A 26,739-nucleotide genomic window follows, 5' to 3' on the forward strand; every position below is an offset into this window, starting at 1 on the left:
ATACGTGAACGTTCATGAACATAGTTTCCATCAACAATTTTACCATTTGGATAATTCCTCTGTCTTTTTCCAACTTTCACTCTCAGGCAATTTCAATTTACCAATCCATTTCAAAAGCTTTTGCAGTTGTTAGAAACCCCACATCAAATGTGAGTGCTTAATAATCTATATCTGAATGTCAATTCACAGTATCTGAATCTTAAAATGATAAGACCACAAGATATGGGAGCAGAATTAGGCCATTTGGCTTGACGAGTCTTTTCCACCATTTCATTGTGGTTGATCCATTTTCCCTCTCAGCTTCAATCTCTTGCTTTCTCCCTGTATTCCATCATGCACTGACTAATCAGGAATTTAACAAACTCGCCTTAAATATACCCAATGACTTGGCCTCCAGAGCTGCCTGTGGCAATGAATTCCACAGATTCACTGCTCTCTGCGAAAGAAATTCCTCCTCTTCTCCATTCGAAATGAACCTCCCTCAATTCTGAGGCTGTGTTCTCTGGTCTTAGACTTCCCCCTCCATATGCGCTCTACTGAGGCCTTTCACCATTCGATAGGTTTCAATGAGGTCACCTCTCATTTTTTTCTGATTTCCAGTGAGTACAGGCCCAAAGTCATCAAATGCTCCTCATATGATAAGCCTTCCAATCCAGGAATCTTGAAAACTTTGTAACATGAGAAGACCTTTGGTGATGTCATAACTCAGTTTCATTGGGGTAACAAAAACCACATTTTAAATAGGTCTTTAGGGGTGCATTTTCTGATAATATTGGTTAGAAACAACAAATTTGATCCTTTTTTTCATAAAACCAAAAATAAAGCACAATGGAAAATTATTTTGAAAATGATAAAGCATTATATAAATTCAAGAAATACTGTATTATTACACTGGGATTGCCTTCCTATGCTGTCGGCTCTGTGTATTGCAAGATTTCGATAAATAGTTTAAAATAAAATAGACTGACATAACAAGAAAATCCCTGTGAGAGAAAGGGATTAGGACAACGGTATCAATTATTGTTTGAAATAATGGAGGCTTAAGATAAAGTCCATTTTTCTAACTTATCACACAGTGTTTTCTTGTCACTCGGCATAAGCATAAACTGCAAAGGCATTTGGGGGCCATTCAGCAGAACAACAGCAGTTAGAAAGAAAATGCTTTCAGTAATATCGGTAAGCAGGCTGTATTCTCTGGATGTAGGCCCAATAATCCTGAGATAATTAAATGCTGTGGGATGTGATTTTGGAAGATCTGAAAGACAGAGCCAGACACAGATGTGTTTCAAAGCTCAGTCACAGTCACACAGAGCATGCTTATGTTTTCTAATCATTCCCAGGATGTGGATATTGCTGGCAGTGGCTGGATCTCAGAACCAGAGGGATGAGAAGGCCAATTTATTGGTAAGGGGGTTAAGGATTACCAGCAGAAGAATATAATGATACAACAGAGACATTTCAAAAACTCTTAAATAGGTACATGGATGACAGGAGATGAAGGTTTATGGGCTGCATAGGATTAGATTGGTTGTAATGAGTCAAAATGGCACTGGCAATGTGTGGGCAGCTCACAGAAGTTCCAGATACAATAAACTTCTGAAATATTATCACTGTAATCTGCAGCCTGTAATTTTCCTTTAAGAGATATTTATTATTAATATTATTATTATTATTATTATTGTTGATTTTGTTTGTCATTTTGTATTTGCACAATTAGTTGCCTTTTGCTCACTGGTTGTTTGTCCATCCTTGTATGTAGTTTTTCATCAATTCTATTGCGTTTGCTTGTATCTACTGTGAAAACTGACAAGAAAATTGTCATCATGGTAGTGTAGAGGTTAGCACAACGCTATTACTCCCGGGACCTTCCAGAGTTCGGGCTTCAATACTGGTGCTATTCAGTAGGAGTCGCTGTATATTCACCCTGCGAATTTTCCCGGGTGCTCTGGTTTCCTCCAGCTGTCCAAAGATGTACCAGATAGGTCACTGTAAAATTGTCCCGTGCTTAGGTTAGGGTTAATCAGGGTTGTGGGGTTGCTGGAGTATATGGTGACATATATGTACTTTGATAATAAATTTACTTTGAATTTTGAACTTTGAACTTTGATCTTGGAGTATGATTATGGGGGTCAGCACAATATTTTGACCCAACCGGCCCAAACAATTCTGTATTGTTCTATTTTTTCTTCCATCTGGATAGAATGTGTCCTATCCAGATGTATCACAGTTTGATGTGGCAAATACTTTGCCCAGGACTGTAAGAGACTGCAGAGAGTGGTGGACACAGCATACCACAGAAACTCACCTCCCCTCCATAGATCTGCCTACACTTCTCACTACCCCAGTAAATGTTAGGGGGAGAATGAGGCTGAGAGACACAAAGAAAAATCAGCCATGTTTGAATGATGGGCCTTATGGCCTATTTTTGATTCTAAACTTTATGGTCCTATAGTTTGTGGTCTTAGATCATGACAGAATGAGTTGCTTGCTATTGTGTATTTAATATTTCAGTAACTATATTGTTAGTTTAAGCATTCTTTGTTGTTTGTATCATTCATTATGGTTATCTGTAAAAATATGTGAATTGCATACCTCATCACACTGCCACATGATACATGCATGGCTCGCTTAAAGTAAGCAGGAAGATAGACTCACATATTGAACTCCCTGTGTCTTCCTTTGAATTAGCTTAATGTTTTGAAGTTACAAAACATAACACTTGCCAGACAAATTGAAATCAAATTCTTAAATGTCTGTGGTGGTTTTGAGCTCAGGCACTCTGATCAACTGCAATCTCAGTTCAGATTTATTTATCACATGTACATCGAAACACACAGTGAACTATGTCATTTGTATTAACAACCAACCAGTAATGACACAACAAGAGCAAAACAAAACCCTTTCCTCCCTCCCACCTATCCACATATATGGACAGCCCTTCGACTCTGGGACAGGGCTCTGGGCCTTCAGTCTCCAGGCTTCGGCCATTGAGTTTTGATTTCCAGACTTCTGATTGACCATCCGGCTTCAATCTTTGGTATCGACAGGTGTCTCATTTTGTGAAAACATTAAATAAAAGGTAGTCTTAAGATAAATGTCAGAGAGATACTGGAGGTCACGGAAATCACTGTTTATTTGCCAACATCATGAAGAAATTAACAACATTGCTTTGCAAGGCACATTTCAGGTAGTGGGCTGAGAACTCAGAGAGTTACTAAGATTGGGGAAATGGATCAATGCTCCCTGTAACATGCAAATGTGACAGGAGATCCAAATACATCCCAACAGTCTGAGTATTATTGATGGGATAGATCCTGAGAGGCTATTTCCTCTGATTGAAAATTCTGGAACCGGTGGCTGTAGTCTCAGAACATTGTGGCATTGTAGGGGACATTGTGACTGAGAATATTTCCTTTTTGCTTAGAAGGTGACGAATCTTTAAGACTCTACCCTCCCCAAAGCACTATGAAGTCTCAGGAACCAGGCACATTCCAGCTAAGACTGACAGAGTCAAAAGGTACAGAAAATAAATGAGAGAGTGGATGAAATATAAGGTGAGTCATGATTATGGCTAGGAATTTGTCACAGAAAATTTCAATCAAAATTAAGGATTAGTTACTGCCCATTATGCCAGTGTCATTTAGGGCATCCCTGTCTCTCCTTTGCCAAACACCGATGTAGAAGGATTATTCATTGCTGTTTCCATAAGAGTTTTGTTTTACCATTCAGGGTTGTTACCCCTGAGCTGAACCCCCAAGCCTGGAGGATAGTTGAATCACTCTTAGTTTGGCCTCTACCCTTTGACCTGTTTGGCATCGATGACCCTACCAAGAGCTAAAGCACAAAGCCCTGACTTCAGTGAACATATCTCTCTAGGTCTTTGAGGCATGCAAGCCTGAAAACTATGACAAGGTTGTGGTCTGCTTGGATGAAAATTAAGGATACTTAATATCTTAGAGCCATAGAGTCACAGAGTTATAGGGTGCTACAGCACAGAGAAAGGCCTTTTGGACAGTTATGTTAATGCCAACCTGATCTTCTGCCTCATCCCATCCACCTGCACCCATGCCAGATCTCTGCCAATCCCTGCTATCAATGCACCAATCCAAACTTATCTTAAGTGTTGTGATTGAACCTGCACCTACAACTTCCGCTGGCAGCTCTTTCCACACTCGTACTTCCCTCTGAGTTAGGGCTCCCACTTTCCAGTCCACAGATCCCTCGGTTAATGATAGGCATCCATGGCATAAAATGAGGTTGGGAATCTGAGTGAAGAAGTTTCCTCTCAAGTTCCCCTTAAATATTTCACCCTAAACCTGTGACCTCTCGTTAACAGAAGATTCACTGGGAAGTTATTTGAATTTGGGATTTTGAGCTATCAGGAGAGATTGAACAAGCATGGGTCGTTTTCTCTGGAGCGTCAAAGGCTGAGGGGAGACTTGAGATCATGAGAGGCAGAGAGACAGTCAGAATCATTTTCCCAGGGAGGAAGTATCAAATACTAAAACACATAGGTTTCAGGTGAGGGTGGGTAAGTTTAAAAGACATTTACCAGGTAATTTTTAACACAGAGAATCATATGGGGCTTGAAAATGTCAGGATATGCGGTAGAAGCTATCTTTAAGAGGCACTTAGAGAGGATATGAATAAATAGAGAATACAGGGATAGACATAAGGCACGCAGCATAGTGGTTAGCACAACGCCTTACAGTATCAGCAACACGGGTTCAGCTCCTGTGACTTTGTGTGTTTCCTTTGGGTAGCCCAGTTTCCTCCCATAGTCCAGTGACATACCAGTTGGTAGGTTAATTGGTCAAATAAATTTTCCTGTAATTAGGCTAGGATTAAATTGGAGGATTGCTGGGTGATGCGGCTGGAAGTACTGCAAGGGCTTATTCTGCTGTATCTTAATAAATAAATAAATTTACTGTTTATTCATTTCCATAGATGCTGAGTTCCTCCTGCATATTGTGTATGTTGTTTTGGATTTCCAGCATCTGCAGACTTTCTCGAATTTCTCTATTTCTGTGCTGTTCTCTCCCAAGTTCTATGTTCTGAGTTTTACCTCAGTACTGGAGAAGATCACAGAAATTCTCTAATCAAAAATTGGTGGAGCAGAAGTGAGGGCCAAATGGCATAATTACAACATAAAAAAGGGTCATTCATTGTGGAAGAAGATGGCAGACCAATGCATTCATTCTGACTCTAACTCCTTCAAAACAGACTCTGAATCCAAATCCTCTGTCCTCCTTTTATATCCACCTTCAATTGTTTCTGCTGTTTCTTTTATATAATGTGATGGTCACTGCTTCCATAGAAAATAAAATAATTCATCTTGCAATAATTCTCTATTTAAAAAAGAAGTATTTCAAAATCCTTCCTGGTCCCCATAGCAATTTCAAGGCAGTGACTCTTTGCTAAATCATAAGAACAGTGCTTATTTAATCTTGAAAACATTTTTATCAGATGCCCTCTTGACATTAGCAATAAACAATCCGCTAGATGAACTCAACGGGTCAAGCAGCATCTGTGGGAGGAAAGGAACTGTTGACATTCCAGGGTCCAGATTTTCCTGTATCTGTGTTTCTTTTAATTGGTTTTCACATACAATACTGTGCAAAAAGTCTTAGTCACACTAGATTTTTTATATGGTTTCAGATGGTATGGCCTCCACAGACCCTGATCTCAACATCATCGAGACTGTCTGGGATACTTGCAGAGACAGAAGCAAGCAGTCTGCCGAAGAACTGTGACAAGTTCTCTAAAATGCTCGGAACAACCTACCGGTTGATTTTCTTGTAAAACTGCTTGATAGTGTACTTAAGAGAATTGTTGCAGTTTTAAAGGCAAGGTGTGATCACACCAAGTATTGATTTGATTTGATAACTTCACTCAACTTCACTTTCAAGGACTGTTCGTGTTATGTTCTGGATATTTAGTAGGCAGCCATCAATTCCAGGAGGGGATCATGGGTTTGTGCCTCTGGTGGACTGTGTCCTCTCCAGGGCACAAGCCTGGGTGGGAAGATTTGAAGAAGTGGCTGTTGCCCATGCAGCGAGCTCCCCCTCTCCACGTCACTGATGTAGTCCAAGGGAAGGGTAAGCGCCGATACAGCTTGGCACCAGTGTCGTCGCAGAGGTTGCCAAAGTGATTTTGTAAACAACATCAACAGCCTAAGGGACCCTGGCTCCAGATTTCTTCCTTGGAGTTTACTCCTGAAGCCTTTCCCATGTGTGGGAATGGCCGCAAGGCAGCGGAGGTTTAAAATCAGAGTTTTCCTTCTCCTGGGCGGGCTGCCAACCAAGACTGATGAGCCACACCTGCCCAATCACGATATTCATTGTTTTTTTATTTATACAATTTGAGGATGTGACTAAGCACATTGATAAAGGTAGAGCAGTAGATGTAGTATATATGGATTTCAGCAAAGCATTTGATAAGATACCCCATGCAAGGCTTATTGAGAAAGTAAGGAGGCATGGGATCCAAGGGGACATTGTTTTGTGGATCCAGAATTGTCTTGCCTACAGAAGGCGAAGAGTGGTTGTAGACGGGTCATACTCTGCATGGAGGCCGGTGACCACTGATGTGTGTCAGGGATCTGTTCTGGGACCCCTGCTCTTCGCGATTTTTATAAATGACCTGGATGAAGAAGTGGAGGGATGGGTTAGTAAATTTGCTAATGACACAAAGCTTGGAGATGTTTTGGATAGTGTGGTGGGCTGTCAGAGGTTAGAGTGGGATATTGATAGCATGCAAAACTGGGCTGAGAAGTGACAGGTGGAGTTCAACCCAAATAAGAGGGAAGTGGTTCATTTTTGTAGGTCAAAGATGATGGCAGAATATAGTATTAATGGTAAGACATTTGGCAGTGTGGAGGTTCAGAGGGATCTTGTGGTCCGAGTCCATAGGACACTCAAAGCTGCTGCCCAGGTTGACTCTGTGGTTAAGAAGGCATACGGTGTATTGGCCTTCGTCGACTGTCGGATTGAGTTTAAGAGCCAAGAGGTAATGTTACAGCTATCTTGGACCCTTGTCAGACCCCACTTGGAGTACTGTACTCAGTTCTTACCACAGGAAGGATGTGGAGACTATAAAAAGCGTTCAGAGGAGATTTACAAGGATGTTGCCTGGATTGGGAAGCATGAGAATAGGTTGAATGAACTCGGCCTTTTCTCCTTGGAGCGACGGAGGATGAGAGGTGACTTGATAGAGGTATACAAGATGATGAGAGGCATTGAACGTGTGGATATTCAGAGGCTTTTTCCCAGGGCTGAAATGACTAACACGAGAGGACACAGTTTTAAGATGCTTGGAAGTAGGTACAGAGGAGCTGTCAGGGGTAAGTTTTTTATGCAGAGAGTGGTGAGTGTGTGGAATGGGCTGCCAGTGATGGTGGTGGAGGCAAATACAATAGTGTCTTTTAACAGACTCCTGGACAGGTACATGGAGCTTGGGGGCTATGGGTAACCCTAGGTAATTTCTAAAGTAAGTACATGTTCGGCACAGCATTGTGGGCTGAAGGGCCTGTATTGTGCTGTAGGTTTTCTATGTTTCTATGTTTCTACTATTGTTTCTTCTTTTTGCATTTGCACAGTTTGTTATTTTCTGCACTCTGGTTGAAATTTCTAGTTTGGCAGCTGTTTATTGATTCTGTCGTAGTTACTATTCGATAGATATGTTGAGTATGCCCACAAGAAAATGAACCTCAGGTATATGTTGACAGACAGTATCTGTACTTTGATAATAGAATTTACTTTGAACTTTGATTTTGGTTTTTACTGTCTACTGCTCTTTATAGTAAATTTTCTGATATTTAGAAACTTTCCATTTAATTATTTTCGAAAACATCTTCACTTTACAAATTAATTTTTACTTGTGCCTAAGACTTTTGCACGGTACTGCGCATTCATAATCATTGCCCTCAGACTAAGCCAACTTCCCTTTATCTATGCTTTGCATTCATCTTGCAGAAGGGTAAGAGAGGGCCCTGCATAAAACTGCAGTCTAATTAATGCCTTGCACAGATTCAGCCTCACTTCCCAAATTTCATATTCTGTGCCACTATTTATATACTCTGCATCTGCATGTGCTTGCTCCCGCACACTATTAAGAATCTTGCCTCCACATTTTGTTGCAATTTTCCCTTACACAAATTTTTTTTCCCTCTCGTCTCTTGAGTCTAGGCTGGTACTTTGAAAGTTAGCATCAATCATTCCCATCAACCCATTGTTTCCCCTGCAGAGTTTGCCTATCCAATTTCCAGTTGACCTTCTCTCCGCTACTTGTTCAAGCTATGTGCTCCGGATCTTACCAACTCTATAAGCTCCTCTATGAATTGTCTTAAATCTACGTTCACTGGCAATCTGCCAGAGCATACAGCTTCTCTTTATTTGCATTGGTTTATCGCAGGACAGACAGATGGATTTGGAAAAGGCAAATCATATTTAACAGCATTGGTGAAATATTTTGCAGAATCCATGCATTATGTTGATATAGAAAATACAGTGTATGTGGGGTGTACAAGAGATTTTCAGGAAATCAGGTGCAAGTGACTTAATTTTGAAGTGATCCAACTCTGATATCTTAAGTTAGCAACGAGTATTATTATCATAATGTCAAGGCATGGATTTGCGCCTGGAAATTCTTCACTCTCCAGGGCGCAGGCCTGGGCAAGGTTGTATGGAAGACCAGCAGTTGCCCATGCTACAAGTCTCCCCTCTCCATGACACCGATGTTGTCCGATGTTATACAGATTGAGGAGGAGGAAGTGCTTGCTATCTTGAGGCAAGATCAGAGTAGATAATCCCCAGGACCTGACAGGGTATTCCCTCGGACCTTGAAGGAGACTAGTGTTGAAATTGCAGGGGCCCTGGCAGATATATTTAAAATGGTATCTACGGGTGAAGTGCTGGATGATTGGAGTACAGCTCATGTTGTTCCATGATTTGAAAAAGGCTATAAAAGTGTTCCGGGAAATTATAGGCCAGTAAATTTGACGTCGGTAGTATGCAAATTATTGGAAGGAGTACTAAAAGATAGGATCTACAAGTATTTGGATAGACAGGGACTTATTAGGGAGAGTCAACATGGCTTTGTGCATGGTAGGTCATGTTTAACCAATCTATTAGAGTTTTTCAAAGAGGTTACCAGGAAAGTGGATGAAGGGAAGGCAGTGGATGTTGTCTACACGGACTTCAGTAAGGCCTTTGACAAGGTCCCGCATGGGAGGTTAGTTAGAAAGATTCAGTCGCTAGGTATACATGGAGAGATAGTAAATTGGATTAGACATTGGCTCAATGGAAGAAGCCAGAGAGTGGTAGCGGAGGATTGCTTCTCTGAGTGGAGGGCTGTGACTAGTGGTGTGCCACAGGGATCAGTGCTGGGTCCATTGTTATTTGTCATCTATATCAATGCTCTGGATGATAATGTGGTAAATTGGATCAGCAAATTTGCTGATGATACAAAGATTGGAGATGTAGTGGACAGTGAGGAAGGTTTTCAAAGCTTGCAGAGGGATTTGGACCAGCTGGAAAAATGGGCTGAGAAATGGCAGATGGAGTTTAATACAGACAAGTGTGAGGTATTGCACTTTGGAAGGACAAACCAAGGTAGAACATACAAGGTAAATGGTAGGGCACTGAGGAATGCAGTAGAACAGAGGGATCTGGGAATACAGATACAAAATTCCCTAAAAGTGTTGTCACAGGTAGATAGGGTTGTAGAGAGCTTTTGGTACATTGGCCATTGTAAATCAAAATATTGAGTATAAGAGTTGGAATGTTATGGTGAGGTTGTATAAGGCATTAGTGAGGTCGAATTTGGGGTACTGTGTACAGTTTTGATCACCAAATAACAGGAAGAATATTAATAAGGTTGAAAGAGTGCAGAGAAGGTTTACAAGGATGTTGCCGGGACTTGAGAAACTCAGTTACAGAGAAAGGTTGAATAGGTTAGGACTTTATTCCCCGGAGCGTAGAAGAATGAGGGGAGATTTGATAGAGGTATATAAAATTATGATGGGTATAGATAGAATGAATGCAAGCAGGCTTTTTCCACTGAGGCAAGGGGAGAAAAAAACCAGAGGACATGGGTTAAGGGTGAGGGGGGAAAAGTTTAAAGGGAATATTGGGGGGGCTTCTTCACACAGAGAGCGGTGGGAGTATGGAATGAGCTGCCAGATGAAGTGGTAAATGCGGGCTCACTTTTATCATTTAAGAAAAACTTGGACAGGTACATGGATGAGAGGTGTATGGAGGGATATGGTCCGTGTGCAGGTCAGTGGGACGAGGCAGAAAAATATTTCGGTACAGCCAAGAAGGGCCAAAAGGCCTGTTTCTGTGCTGTAATGTTCTATAGTTCTAAGGAAGGGCAAGAGCCGATACAGCTTGACACCAGTGTCGTCGCAGAGCACTGTGTGGTTAAGTGCCTTGCTCAAGGACACAACACGGTGCCTCAGCTGGGACTTGAACTCACGACCTTCAGGTCGCTAGTTGAATGACTTAACCACTTGGCCACGTGCCCACACAATTTCACAATATACATCAGTGATAATAAAACTGATTCTGAAGCAGTATAAGCCCTTTGTCCATGATATTTTGCCGACCCTCTAACCTACTCCAAGAGAACTTGCTCAACACTCCTACATAGCCCTCCGTTTTTCTTTCAAGACATTTGATGCTTTACATCTCTGTACCCAAGGCCAGTTCCAAGTGTTTAACCCAATGATAATAAGGGATTAGCCAAGCTGTAAAGCCAAACATTTTTCTTGAAGACTTGGGATTAATGATGTTTGCATTCATCTAGTGAATGTGGTGGAGGTCAGAGAATCTCCAGTGACAGGGAGAGGAATTCTTGCTGTCCTGGCAGGCCAAGGCTCCTCATACCAGAATTACCCCATAGAGACGATTGTATCTGTATACATGGCATCTACTCTGCCTGTGACTGTAAGAAACTGCAGGGAGTTGTGGACACAGCTGAGGACATTATGGAAACCAGGATCCTCTCCATGGACTCAGTACACAATTCTCACTGCCTTGGTGAAGCAACCAGCATAAACAAAGTTCCCACTTACCCTGGGCATTCTTTTCTACTCCCTCTCTTCAGGCAGAAGATACAAAAGCCTGAAAACCATGTGGCACAAAGTTCAAGGACAGCTTACATCCAAATGTTGTAAGATTATTGAACTGTCCCTTTAAACATTAAGGTGAACTCTTGACCTCACAATCTAACTCATTCTGGCTTTGCATTTGACTGGTCTTCCTCTCCCACTCACTCGCTGCTGCCGGAGTCTTGGGCCTGGGGTAAGGTTTAATCAACGTAATTTGTGGATTGGACTCGATAGTTCATGATATGATGTTTTTCGTGTTTCTGGTTTCTGGTTACTATTTTTATTGCTGCTTTCTGTGATTTTGATCAGGGCAGACTACCTCCGTAGCCTGCAGTCAAAGAAAGACACAATGCTACACTGAACTGAACTGAACATTCCTAGACTATTTCAAGGTCTCTGCGGTTTGATGTTTTATATTCTGTATTTTTTTCACTCATTTTTTCCGTTTTCACATTTTGCTTTTTTTTTGTGTGTTGAGGTGTTTGATATTTTCTTTGAATGGGCTCCATGCTGTTTCTTTGTTTCAAGGATGCCTGTGGAAAAACTATTACCAGGTTTGGATATGGCCCAAGTGCGGAGTGAGAAGCACTGAAGAAGGTTGATAGTTCACAAACTTTAATATGAACAGTGGTAAAGGGAAAATAAAACAATAAATGCTGGGCCAAACAGGGCCATTAACTACAACTCTCAAAAGGAGATCAAAGCCTACACAGCGGCTGAAAAGAACATCTAAACATTAAATGAATACCGCTAGTCTTCAGAATCAGTTGACTCGAAAGTCCAATATCTCTGGGAAGGCCAAAAGCAAAACAGCAGCAAAGCATTGCTGTGCTCTGTCCAAGTCTTGACAAGCACTACGACGACAAGTATGGAGTTAAGTACTATCATGATTAAATAATAATTAGCTGACACATGGAAATTCACAAGCGCAATTGCTGTATTTACTGCGCTGTCGAATCCATGGCTGTGACAAGGACGAATCTCAGGGTTGTATACGGCATATATACTTTGATAATAAATGTACTTTGAATCCTTTGTACTTTATTGTCCACCAGCACTGCACTTCCTCTCTAAATGTAACACTTTATTCTGCATTCTGTTATTGTTTATCTTATCCCTTTGTACTATCTTGATGTAACAATCTTATGAATTGTCATCTTATGTTACCTTATGATGACATTCAAAACAAAGTCTTTCACTGTATCTCAGTAAATGTGACAATAATAAATCAATTTAACAATGTTTAAGAATGTAGAAGGTTTTTGGAGGAACACTATACTTACTGGCTAGTACATTGGAATTTTCTAAATCCTTGAAATGATGTGCAGAAAATAAAGACTCATTCACGTCTGGTCAACCAAGGTTCATACCAGACATGTCCCACAGAAAGCATTCTATCCGGATGCCTCATTAGGTTGCTATGGCAACTGGAAAATACAAAACAAATCCAATTGCAAACACTGATGCCAATCAAACTGAAAAGAAAACAAGATGACATCTCCTCGAGTTCGTTCTGAGTTTTCCGACATTTCAGCTTGATCTTAGCCAGAACAGACCCTCTAAGCAACTGTGCAATGCAATGAGTGTAGATTTTTGACAAGTTGGCTTAGTCTTTGCTCCCTTACATTCCACAAAACAGGCCTTAATCTGCCACTGGTCATCGTGCTGATTGATATTGTTCTGTTTGTATTATTTCCTGAACCTTTCCATGAAAACCTGATGAGGAGGAATTCTGAAGCATTATACCACATGGCCTGATAGCACAGTCAACGTGGTGCATAAAATTTATATACAGAGTATTAAACAGGCTTTATAGGATTATTTTTATATTTCTAATTCATTTTGTATTTTTATTGTGTTAGTTATGATTATTCCAGGTGGCAGGGTGGAGATATGCCATAAGATACAGGAGCAGAAGTAGGCCATTTGGCCCATCGAGTCTGCTCCGCCATTCAATCATGGGCTGATCCAATTCTTCCAGTCATCCCCGCTTCCCTGCTTTCACCCCATACCCGTTGATGCCCTGGCTAATCAAGAACCTATCTATCTCTGCCTTAAATGCACCCAATGACCTAGCTTCCACAGCCAAACGTGGCAACAAATTTACCACCCTCTAATTTATGTAATTTCTCCGCACCTCTGTTCTCAACATCACATCCCTGCTCTTATATTCTATACCTCTAGAAACTAATACCAATATTGCATTCACCTTCTTCACCACTGACTCAACCTGGAGGTTAACCTTCAGGGTATCTTGCACAAGGACTCCCAACTCCCTTTGCATCTCTGCATCTTGAATTCTCTCCCCATCTAAATTATAATATGCCTATTTATTTCTCCCACTAAAGTCTATGACCATACACTTTCCCACAATGTATTTTATTTGCCATTTCTTTTCCCATTCCCCTAAACTATCTAAGTCTCCCTGCAGGCTCTCTGTTTCCTCAACACTACCCACTCCTCCACCTATCTTTGTATCGTCAGCAGATTTAGCTGCAAATCCATTAATCCCATAGTCCAAATCATCGACATACATCCTAAAGAGCAGCGGTCCCAACACCAACCCCTGTAGAACTGGCTGCCAGTCAGAATAGGATCCCTTTATTCCCACTCTCTGTTTTCTGCGGATCAGCCAATGCTCCACCCATGCTAGTAACTTTCCTGTAATTCCATGAGCTCTTATCTTGCTAAGCATCCTCACGTGCGGCACCTTGTCAAAGGCCTTCTGAAAATAGAAACATAGAAACATAGAAAATAGGTGCAGGAGTAGGCCATTCGGCCCTTCGAGCCTGCACCGCCATTTATTATGATCATGGCTGATCATCCAACTCAGAACCCAGCCTTCCCTCCATACCCCCTGACCCCTGTAGCCACAAGGGCCATATCTAACTCCCTCTTAAACATAGCCAATGAACTGGCCTCAACAGTTTGCTGTGGCAGAGAATTCCACAGATTCACCACCCTCTGTGTGAAGAAGTTTTTCCTAATCTCGGTCCTAAAAGGCTTCCCCTCTATCCTCAAACTGTGACCCCTCGTTCTGGACCTCCCCAACATCGGGAACAATCTTCCCGCATCTAGCCTGTCCAATCCCTTTAGGATCTTATACGTTTCAATCAGATCCCCCCTCAATCTTCTAAATTCCAACGAGTACAAGCCCAGTTCATCCAGTCTTTCTTCATATGAAAGACCTGCCATCCCAGGAATCAATCTGGTGAACCTTATCTAAGTACAAAGAACCTTATCTAAGTACAGTATCTAAAATCTAAGTACACTACATCAATTGCATCTCCTTTGTCTACCCTGCTTGTAATTTCCTCAAAAAACTGCAGTAGGTTTGTCAGGCAGCATTTTCCTTTCAGGAAACCATGCTGGCTTTGGCCTATCTTGTCATGTGCCTCCAGCTACTCCATAATCTCATCCCTAACAATTGATTCCAACCACTTCCCAACCACTGATGTCAGGCTAACAGGTCTATAGTTTCCTTTCTGCTGCCTCCCACCCTTCTTAAATAGCGAAGTAACATTTGCAATTTTCCAGTCATCCAGTACAATGCCAGAAACTGTTGATTCTTGAAAGATCAGTGTTAATGCCTCTGCTATCTCTCTAGCTACTTCCTTCAGAACCCAAAGGTACATTCCATCCAGACTTATCCACCCTCAAACCAATAAGTTTCCTGAGCACATTCTCCGTGTAATTTTCACTGCACAAATTTCACTTCTGTGCGGGAATCACAGACAGTAAGCGCACATCTCAAGATCTACTTACGGTGGTTGGGCCCGTGTCTGCACCCTTCACCGCTTGGTCCCTGGGCCGAGGAGGCCTCATCCCGACAGCAGCCATACATGGAACTCCTGCACTCATCCTGCAGACTGCTCTGGGCCATCACTCTCGGTTCCTGTCCAGGAGTCAATGTCTTCACCAAAGGTAGTGTAAGGCACTTCTTCCCTCCACGAGTCTGCAGGCCACCCTTGGGCAAGGTGTAATACCTGCTTAGCCCCCAATCAGGGTAACATGAAGCCATGGGAACAGATGATGGATTGCCATATGAGCAGCTGGTACACATCACAACCTGGTTATGCGACTACTGAAGCCAGGCAGAAAACCTCTGAAGAGTATTGGTAACGGCTGAGGTCGCCCGTCTTCTAAAGACTCTGCCCAGAAGAAGGCAATGACAAATCACTTCTGTAGAAAAGTTTGCCAAGAACAATCATGGTCATGGAAAGACCATGATCACCCATGTCATACAACATGACATATAACAAACAAACATAATGATTATTGTGTTTCTTATGCTGTATTGACAATGATTTATTGTGATTTTTATGATGCAGTAATAATGATTTAATTCTCCTTTCTATCGTGGACTGAAGAATGACAGTAGTGTAGTGTAGTGGATAGTGTAATGCTATTACAGTGCCAGTGATCAGCGTTCGGGGTTCACTTTGCACCGCTGTCTGTAAGGAGTTTGTACGTTCTCCCTGTGACCATGTGGATTTCCTCCAGGTGCTTGGGTTTCCTCCTACAATTCAATGACGCACAAGTTAGACTTGTCGACTTGTTGGCTTCCTAAGTTGGCACCAGAAGCATGGCGCCACTTATGGGCTACCCCCAGCACATCCTTGGACAATGTTGTTCATTGACGCAAATGACACATTTCACTGTATGTTTCAACGTTTCGAAGTGTATGTGACAAATAAAGCTAATCTTTAGTCTTTACCACATCAGACTTTCATGGAAATGGCAGTTGTTCCTCGGGCTCTCCAGGATTACAGATCACCTTGAGACAGATTATTCAATGGAACTGCCATGCTAATGAATTGATGTTATAAAAATATGTTTAAATGGAATTGCGACCTTTGAGTAGCAAAATCATTGTAAGACACTTCAGAAATGCAAGCAATAATGCCAATTTAATCCAGAGTTGGGGAGATTTTGGACTGTGCCAAAAGTGAATAAATGAACAGCGAGGTTGCGTTGATAATTGTTCTGATGATGCTGTCGAGATGCTGGTGGTGGCTTAACTCAATCTGGACACATACCGTTAACCAGAGTAGGCGAAGATTAGACATCAGGTTGAATAGATAAGCAGAATAGTTGATTTGCCTAGTATCACAACAACATCCTTACACTAAGTGTCTGTAAGTTCAAGGAATTGATGTGTGCTTCTGGAAGGGGAAATTGGGAAATCACATACCAGTCTACATCAAGGGATCAACAGGGAAAAGGAAGGTCAGCTTTAAGTTCCTGGACATCAACATCTCAGTAGATTAATCCTGGGCCAAGCATTCAATCACAAAAAAGGCATGCCTGTAGTTATACTTCATTAGGAGTTTGAGGAGATTTGGTATGCCAGCAATAATTCTAGCAACTTCCTGCAGATGTGCTGTGGAGAGCATTCTGAGGTGTCACAGGCACGGAGGCTCGAATGAAAGGTTTGTAACTCAGCCAAATCCAGCATGGACATAGCCTCCCCCTCCCCCCTTGAGGACATCTTCAAAGTGTGGTGCCTCAGGAAGTCAGTTTCCATCAGTTAGGACCTTCACCATCCAGACATGCCCTCTTCTCATTACTACCACCAGGGAGGATGTACACTTAATGTTCAAGAAACAGCCTCTACTGCTCTGAATTTAGGTACCTGAATGGTCCATGAACCTATGTATACTACCTCTCTATTTTATTCCCATTTGTACTATTAATTTATTCTTTCATATATCTCTTATTGTAACTTATAGAACCACACTATACTGCTGGTGCAAAACAACTAATTTTACAACTGTAATGTGAAGGGTTAGTTTAACTTGATGGTCAAAAGCTGCTTCCACTGTGCTCGTTGTTGATTGACCCTTTTGAGTGATACGATAGCTCTTTCCCATTGGTTGCCATGGTAGAGTGTCCGGTTCTGGGTGCCACAGGGGTATGAGAGTAACATGTCCAAGAGACTCACAAGCTTCCCTTTGTCTCCAGGGTCTTCTCTTCACACTGAGGTTGTGACCAGTGCTGAAGAATCATTGGGAAAGTATGCTGCAGACATAGGAGGGCCTATGGGCACACTTAGCAAAGTATCTGTTTGCTGATGTTTAGTTTTATAGTTGTGTAACTTTACTTTATACTTTATACTTTTATACTTTATACTTTATTTGTCGCCAAACAATTGATACTAGAGCGTAAAATCATCACAGCGATACTTCATTCTGCTCTTCGTGCTCCCTGGTGTACAAATCAATAGTAAATATTAAAAAATTAAATTATGAATCACAAATAGAAAATAGAAAAGGGAAATTAAGGTAGTGCAAAGAAACCGAGAGGCAGGTCCGGATATTTGGAGGGTATGGCCCAGACCCTCCAAAGTTGAGGAGATTTAATAAGGTACCTGTTGAGTTTGAAGAGTTACTGAATGCTTAGTGTTGTAGCTTGTGTAACTTCGGGTGCCTAAGATGTTTGTATGATTGTTTCCCTTTTTGTCTGTAAGTAAATGGTTAATGTACTGATTTGTAATCAGTGTCTTCTCCACTACCAAACACATGAACCTGCTTCCTCGGAACAATGACATGAAGTATATCAGTGATAATAACCTGATTCTAGTTCACAAAGACTTAGCTCCTATCCTGCCTATGGCAAAGAATTCCACAGACTCACCACTCTCTGACAAATAAATTCCTCCACACCTCCATTCAGAAACAATGCCCCCCTATTCTGAGGCCCTGTCCTCTGGTCTTAGACTCTCCCACCACAGGAAGCATCCTCTCCACATCAATTCTATTTGGGCCTTTCACCATTCAATAGTTTCCCCTTAGTTCCTTTGCTTGCATCTTCAGAAACAGCTCTATTTCTACCTTTAATACCTTTATTTTTCCCTTTCAGGGTTCCTTTGAAGGCCCTGACCTGGAGTTACGTGCAGGCTTCGGTCCTTTATGGGAATGGGACCTGTTCTCGGGGTTCCATGACTGGCCACTATTCGACATGCCAAAGGTTTGGCCTGAGAGTTTTGATTGTGTTCGGAAGCCTAAGATCTTGGGGCTCTGGAGACAGGCGGATCAAGGGTCAGTGTCACGGCAGAAAACTCGTGTGTCGTCGGGGAGGCCAGAAAATCTTTCGCTGTGGGCCCGAAGACCCAAGGTCTTTGTGATCTTGGGACACAGAGCTCTAAAAAAGCAATGAAACAGACTTTTAACATCATAAACCAACAGGTTGTTGTTATGTCTCCTGCTCGCTATGAAAATGGGGGACACCTCCCTCTCCCTTGCCAGGGAGAGAGCGAACCTGTGGTTTGTCGAATTTCAGATGAAATGAAAGCTTTTGGGGTAACTTTGGTCTGTGTCTTTGCTATTGCTTAGCACACGCTTGGGCTCGGTGATGGTACCGATGTGTGTTTATTTTTGCCGGTGGGGGGAGGGGGGTTGTTGCTTGCTGCCGCTTATGCGCGGGAGGGGAAAATGGAGTGGACTTTGGGGGTTCTCATGTTTAATTGTCGTTCATTCTTTGGGGCACTTCTCTGTTTTCATGGATGCTTGCGAAGAAAATGCATTCCAGGATGTATATTGTATACATTCCTCTGACATTAAATTTGACCTTTGAACCTTTGAACCTTTGAACCTCCTTCTGAATTCCAGTGAGTACAGGCCCAGTGAGTACAGGCCCAGAGCCATCAAATACTCTTCATATGACAAGCCATTCAATCCTGGAATCATTTTTGTGAACATTCTTTAATCCCTCTCCTTTTTTCAGTACATCCTTTCTAAGATAAGGGGCCCAAAACTGCTCACAATACTCCAAGTGAGGCCTCTCCAGTGCTTTATAAAGTTTCAACATTACATTTTTGTCTTAATATTCTAGTCCTCTTGAAATGAATGCTAACATTGCATTTGCCTTCCTCACCACAGATCCAACCTGCAAATTAACCTTTAGGGAAACTGAGGTGCAAAGGACTCCCAAGTCCCTTTGTATCTCAGTTTTCTGTATTTTCTCTCCATTTAGAAAATAGTCAACCCTTTCATTTCTTCTACCAAAATGCATGACCATACACTTACTGACACTGTATTCCATTTACCATTTCCTTTCCCATTCTCCTAATCTGTCAAAGTACTTCCGTAGCCTCTCTACTTCCTCAAAACTACCTGCCCCTCCAGCTATCTTCATATTATCTGCTGCAGACTTTGCAACAAAGCCATCAAATTCATCATCCAAATCATTGACATAGAGTATAAAGTAAAATGAATCAGTCCCAACACAGTCGCCCATGGAACACCAGTAGTCACCAGCAGCCAAACAGAAAATGCTCCCTTTATTCCCACTCTTAGCCTCCTGCCAATCAGCCACTGCTTTATCCATGCTAGAGTCTTTCCGGTAATAGCATGGGCTCATAGCTTGTTAAGCAGCCTCATGTGTGGCACTTTGTCAAAGGCCATCTAAAAATCCAAATACATAACATCAACCGATTCTCCTTTGTCTTTCCTGTTTGTTACTTCTTCAAAGAATTCCAACAGATTTCTCAGGCAAGATTTTCCCTTGAGGAAACTATGCTGACTATGACCTATTTTATCCTGTGCCCCCAAGTACCCTAAGACATCATCCTTAATAATTGACTCCAACATCTCCCCAATCACTGACATCAGACTAACTGGCCTATAGATTCCTTCCTTCTGCCTCTCTCCCTTCTTGAAGAGAGCAGCGATACTTGTAATTTTTCAGTCTTCTGGAATCATTTCAGAATCTTGTGATTCTTGAAAGATTATTACTATTAGGCTGTACTCCTCCTTCCGGCTTACAAACAGAAACTGAAACAGGAGGTCACGGTGTCAAAAGTTGTGTTGCATTGGACGGAGGAAACAGATGAGGTCCTCCATGACTGCTTTGAATCGGTGGACTGGTTAGTATTCAAGGACTCGGCAGCTAACCTCGATGAGTATGCCTCAGCTGTCATGGACTTTATTTGGAAATGCACAGAGGACTGTGTGTCTCGCAAGACGATCTGGGTATTCCCTAACCGGAAACTTTGGATGAATTATGAGGTCAAGCCCCTTTTGAAGGCTAGAGCTGCGGCTTTTAGGTCTGGGGATACCAGTCGCTACACGAAATCCAGGGGTGAACTCCGGAAAGCCATTAAGGACGCCAAGAGGCAATACTGAGCCAAGTTGGAAGCCCAGGCTAACCGGAGGGATGCTGGTAGACTATGGCAGGGTCTAAATGAAATCACTGGGCACAAAGAAAAGGCTGGGAATATCAATAACTGTGGCACTTCTCTTCCTGATGAACTTAACGTATTCTACACAAGATTTGAACAGAAGAGGAGCGTCCCACTCCCTCCAGATGAACCGGACCTGGTGGCATCGAGATTCATTGTCATCGAGGAGGACTTTAGAAGGGACTTCCAGAAGATAAAATCAAGGAAGGCTACAGGCCCAGATGGCGTCCCGGGACTGGTTCTCCGGGCCTGTGCAAGGGAGCCAGCTGGAGTGTTTGCTGACATCTTCAACTACTCCTTGCTTCAGTCTAAGATCCCCTCGTGCTTTAAGAAGGCAACGATAATCCCGGTGCCGAAGAAGAGCAAGATGGCATGCCTGAATGACTATCGACCTGTGACTCTGACAGTAATTGCTATGAAGTGCTTCGAGAGATTGGTTATGGCACACATCAACCACAGCCTACCGGTCAACCTCGACGCTTTGCAATTTGCCTACCAGAGCAACAGGTCAACAGCAGATGCCATCTCTCTGGCCCTACATTTCTCCTTAGAACACCTGGAGAATAAAGACGCATACGTAAGGCTCCTTTAATACCATCATTCCAAATAAATTGATTCCTAAGCTCCGGAACCTGGGCCTTAGCACTCAGATCTGCAGCTGGATCTTCAACTTCCTCACAGGCAAGACCCAAGCTGTAAAAATAGGGGACAAGCTCTCCTCTACAATCACTCTGAGCATTAGTGCCCCACAAGGCTGTGTACTCAGCCCCCTGCTGTACTCACTGTACACCCATGATTGTGTAGCCAAGTTTTCATCGAACTCAATATATAAGTTTGCTGATGACACAACCATTGTAGGCCATATCTCAGGTAATGACGAGTTTGAGTACAGAGAGGAAATTAAGAACCTGGTGGCACGGTGCGAAGACAATAACCTATCCCTCAACGTCAGCAAGACGATGGAATTGGTTGTTGACTTTAGAAGGAGTAGTGGACCGCACGACCCAATTTACATCAGTGGTGCGCAAGTGGAACAGGTCAAAAACTTTAAGTTCCTCGGGTCAATATCACAAATGACCTGACTTGGTCCAACCAAGCAGAGTCCACTGCCAAGAAGGCCCACCAGTGCCTTTACTTCCTGAGAAAGCAAAGGAAATTTGGCCTGTCCCCTAAAACCCTCACTAATTTTAATAGATGCACCGTAGAAAGCATTCTTCTAGGGTGCATCACAACCTGGTATGGCAGTTGTCCTGTCCAAGACCAGAAGAAGCTGCAGAAGATCGTGAACGCAGCCCAGCACCGCATGTCACACTAACCAATCTCCCGTCCTTTGACTCACTTTACACCGCATGCTGTCGGAGCAGTTCTGCCAGGATAATCATGGACACGACCCACCCAGCCAACACAGTTTTCGTCCCTCTTCCCTCTGGGAGAAGACTCAGGTACTTGAAGACTTGTACGGCTAGATTTGGGAACAGCTTCTTTCCAGCTGTGATAAAACTGCTGAACGGATCCCGACCCGGATCTGGGCCGTACCCTCCAAATATCTGGACCTGCCTCTCGTTTTTTTTACGCTACCTTACTTTCCATTTTCTATTTTCTATTTATGATTTATAATTTAAATTTTTAATATTTACTATCGATTTGTACTCCAGGGAGCAGGGAGTGCAGAATCAAATATCACTGTGATGATTGTACGTTCTAGTATCAATTGTTTGGCGACAATAAAGTATAATGTAATGCCTCCATGAGCTCTTCAGCCGCTTCTTTCAGAGCTCTGGATTGTACACCATCTGGTCCAGGTGACATATCTACCTTCAGAACATTTCGCTTCCCAAGAACCCTCTCTCTAGTTATGGTAACTTCATATACTTCATGACCCCTTACATTTGGAATTTCCACCATACTGCTAGCATCTTTCATAGTGAAGATTGACGCAGAATACTTATTCAGTTCATCCGCCATTTTGTTGATCCTTATTACTACCTCTACGGCATTGTTTTGCAGCAGTCTGTTATCCACTCTCACCTCTCCTTTACACTTTATGTATCTGAAGAAACATTTGGTATCCTCTTTAAGATTATTGGTTAGCTTTCTTTCATATTCCGTCTTCACCCTCTTAATGACTTGGCCACCATACAGCTCCCATCAAGGTCTTTTTATCCTTGCAGTTCCTTAGCTCTATCCACAATGATTCAACGCCTTCCATTATTACGTGAGCTCCTTCTAATGACTTGATTTCATTTTTTACCAACAGAGCAATTCCACCCCCTCTGTCTTCCTGCCTGCCCTTTTGATTCAATGTGTATCCTTGGACATGAAGCTCCCAGATATAATCTTCAGTCAGCCATGATTCAGTGATGCCTACATCATCATAACTGTCAATCTGCAACTCTGCTGTAAGTTCACCTACTTTATTCTGTATACTGCACACACTCAAATAAAACATCTTCAGCCCTGTATTCACCATTTTTTGATTTTGTCTGCCTTTTACGTTGCAACTCATCCTGTTGACTGCAAGTTTGCCCGATCAAAAACCTCTCCTCACTACACCTTCCCTCTGTTTGTAAACCAGCTACCTCATCTTCAGCACCAGCTTCTGCCTTTTCTACAATACTTCTTGCATTGAAATATACGCAGCTCAGGATACTGTTTGCACTATGTCCAACCTTTTGATTCCTAACTTTGTCTGGGGTCCACAAACTCTGCACTAATAGTTCTGGCACTCTGGTTCCCATCCCCCTGCAACTCTAGTTTGAAGCTCACTGTGCTGCATTCACAAACCTTCCTGCAAGGATATAAGGCCCCCTCCAGTTCAGGTGCAAATCACCCCTTCGTACAAGTCCCACCTTCCCTGGAAGAGAACCCAATGATCCAAAAATCTTATGCCGTCCCTCCTACACCAACTCCTTAGCCACATATTAAACTGTATAACCTTGCTAGTTCTGGCCTCACTAGCACGTGGCACAGATAGCAATCCTGAGATCACAACCCTGGAGATCTTTCCTTTTAACTTAGCACCTAACTCCCTGAACTCCCAATGCAGAACCTCATCACTCATCCTACCCATGTCATTGATACCTACATGAACCACAGCTTCAAGCTTTTCAACCTCCTGCTTCAAAATGCTGATGACTTGATTCAAGATGTGCTGTACCCTGGCACTCAGGAAGTAGCAAACCATCCAGAAATCTCATTCTCACTCACAGGACCTCCTGACAATTCCCCTAACTAACAAATCCCCTATCACCACAGAGTGGCTCTTTCCCACTTCCCTTCTGAGTTACAGATGCAGACTCAGTGCCAGAGACCCGACCACTGTGACTTTCCTCTGTTAGGTCATCCCCCCAACGGTATACAAACTGATATACCTGTTGTTGAGGGGCTGACAACATGGATACTCTGACTGGCTCCTTAACTCCCTTCCCCTTCCTGACTGTCACCCAGTTTCCCGCATCTTGCACCCTGGGTGTAACTACTGCTCTATACACCCTATCTATCAACTCCGTAGCTCCCAAATGATCCGGAGTTCATCCAGTTCCAGCTCCAGCTGCTCAATGCGGTTTGTTAGAAGCTGCAGTTGGGTGCACTTCTTGCAGTCATAGTCATCAGGGACACCAGAGGTCTCCCTGTCTTCCCACATCCCGCAAGAGCAGCGTTCCACTATCCTGCCTGGCATCTCCACTGTCCTAGCTGAGCAGATATAAAACAGGGAAGGAAGAAAAAAACTTAAGGTTGAGCTCTTCTTTCCTTTTCTTTCTCTGACTGAAGCCCCTATTCATTAAAGCCTCAAAGAGCTAGTGCGTCAAGAACACCACTCTGACTCTGTCCAATCAGACAATGGCCACTGCGTTTGCACCTGCATTCTTTTCATTTGCTCTTGATAATCAATCCCAAACACTGATTGGTCGCTGGTCAAAGGTCCTTTTGAATGTAACAACCTGCTGCTGCCTTTTGTACTCTGCAGTGGACCTGATTAAAGTCCCTTCCTCTCATAACTTCCCATGTCCAGATTCCAGATTGGCTGCTGTTCAAAGCTCTTTTTTGCTGTAGTGACCCACTGCTGCTTTGTCCTCCAATATTTTGTGTATGTTGCAGATAACAGTGTTTGAATGCCTTCAAATACATGGAGAACACAGTGGAATGGGTAGCAAAGAATGCCTGGGAATAAGAAATTCAAATCAAATCAAGTTTAATTATCATTCAAGTTATACATAGATACAACTGAAAAAGAAAGTGTTCCTCTGAGGCCAAGGTGCAAAACATTCAAAATAGCAAGCAACATTCAAAAATCGTGAGTATCGTAATAAAAATATTGAGCAAACATGCATATTTGCTCAAAAAAACATACAGTGAGACCCCATTATAACGCAATCGTTTGGGTCCATAAAATGTCATCGCAAAAAAAGCGGGGTTGCGCTAAATCAGGGTTGTTGTTACTGTAGAAATTAAAACACAAATTAATTTTTAGAAATCCCGTGACGGCGTTTAAACTGTTCTAGCCATCTATTGCTAGCTTTGAACTGTGAGATTTCTCCACTGATCTGATTGTCAAACTTCTCAGCTTGAGCTTTGAGAATAGGACCGGAAATTGGAAGACCTACTGAGCAAGCTTGAGCGAACCACTCGTACAGGGAGTCATCGAGGCTGACATCTTTGGCTGTCTTCAGGCGTTTGGCTTTTAGCCCTGCTTTTTCTTCAACTTTACAAAGCGACGCATGTAACTTTTCTTCGTGAGATTTCCAGCCACAAAGTGTTGATTCCGACGTCCTGAGGTCTCGTGCAACTTGAGTTTGACTTTTAGTCTTGATCGCATCAAGTGTGTGAAGCTTAACTTTCACAGAAAAATATTTTCTTTTTCTAACAGTTTGTTCCATTTCGAGCAAAAGAAAGGTACAATGACTCACACAAAATGCTGGTGGAATACATCAAGCCAGGCTGCATCTGGTCGAGACCCTTCGTCAGGACTAACAGAAAAAAGAGATAGTAAGAGATTTGAAAGTGGGAGGGGGAGGGAGAGACCCAAAATGATAGGAGAAGACAGGAGGGGGAGGGATGAAGCCAAGAGCTGGGAAGTTGATTGGCAAAAGGGATACAAGGCTGGAGAAGGGAGAGTATGGATTGACATGGACATGGTTGGACATGGAGTCCAATGACTCATCGCATTATATCCGAATTCGCGTTAAGTCAGGGTGTGTAAAATTGGGGTTTCACTGTATATGCTCTAAAGCCTTCAGCCACAATGTCCTGCCATCGATGGTAGAGTCTCCTGGCAATGTGCAGACGCATGCAATCCAGCCTGTCATTCCACTGCTCGAACACGGGAGGGCAGCACCGATGGGAGAGGCCAGGTCCCAACCAAGCTTGACCCCACTTTGTAAATGCTTCCATGTCACTCACCTGGTCTGTAGCAGCAGGAAAGCCTGAGGCTTGAGGCCTAGTCCTCACTGCAAACAAGGCTACACAGCTCCCATGTCATCTGTCTCACCACTAATCAGGGGTAACAGACCTGTGACAAATTACATTTTATCACTGACCATCATGCTTGCAAGTGAAGCATGTGAAACAGTCTCCCACGGTTACGCTGCACCAACTTTGAGGCTTTTGTGTAGCGGGAAGCAACACGGCTTACAGCAAAGTCAGCTCTCCTGTACTCAAACTGGCTTCTCCAACATCCCAGCAGGCTCATCCGATACTCTGACCAGCTCCTCTGAACCCAAACCAACTCTTCTGACACATCAGTGGGCTCCCTCAAAATCCCAACGGGCTCCTCCGAAGTCCCGAACGGTTCCTCAAAAATCCCAACTGGCTCCTTCTCCACCATCTCGGCCTTGGCCAGCTGCTACTCCAACACTGGGGCGGCCCCTTTGACACCAACACCAGTCCAACTACCCCGATCAGTGACGGAATAGCCAATGCTCTTGGAGAAGAATTGTCTTTTGATCATATAAAGCAAATTTTACAAAGAAAAAGCACCTTTGGTTGGCTTCGGAAAGACCTCCGCGTTCCCACGTGCCACCATCTTACCAGAATGAAACTGGAAGGTGAAGGTATAAGTGAAGATATTACTCAGTATCACTACATTGATATCACCAACATCTGAGCCGGGTATTAACATGGGACCTCATCTGATGAGATATCTATGAAAATTACTGTGATTATCCCAGGAATTGTGGCTCTTATTCCCATCTCATTTATTGTGGGATTTTGCTGCGTACATTTTTTTTTCCACTGGCTGTCTGACAAAGTAATTTGGTGTAATTGAACAGGTTGGTGTGTTGTGGATTCAGAACGTATTGATAAAGTTGCTCTAAAATCCTTTGTCTTTCTCCTTCTCTGACTGTCAGTTTAACCGAGCTGCAGTCTCCGCACAAGGTGGCATTCCCTTACATAAATTAACAATTTTAATTATGCGGCAGTCACTGTTTAATTTATACTTTGCTCCTTC

The sequence above is a fragment of the Mobula hypostoma genome, chromosome 14, assembly GCF_963921235.1.
Source record: "Mobula hypostoma chromosome 14, sMobHyp1.1, whole genome shotgun sequence".
Taxonomy (NCBI): Eukaryota; Metazoa; Chordata; class Chondrichthyes; order Myliobatiformes; family Myliobatidae; genus Mobula; species Mobula hypostoma.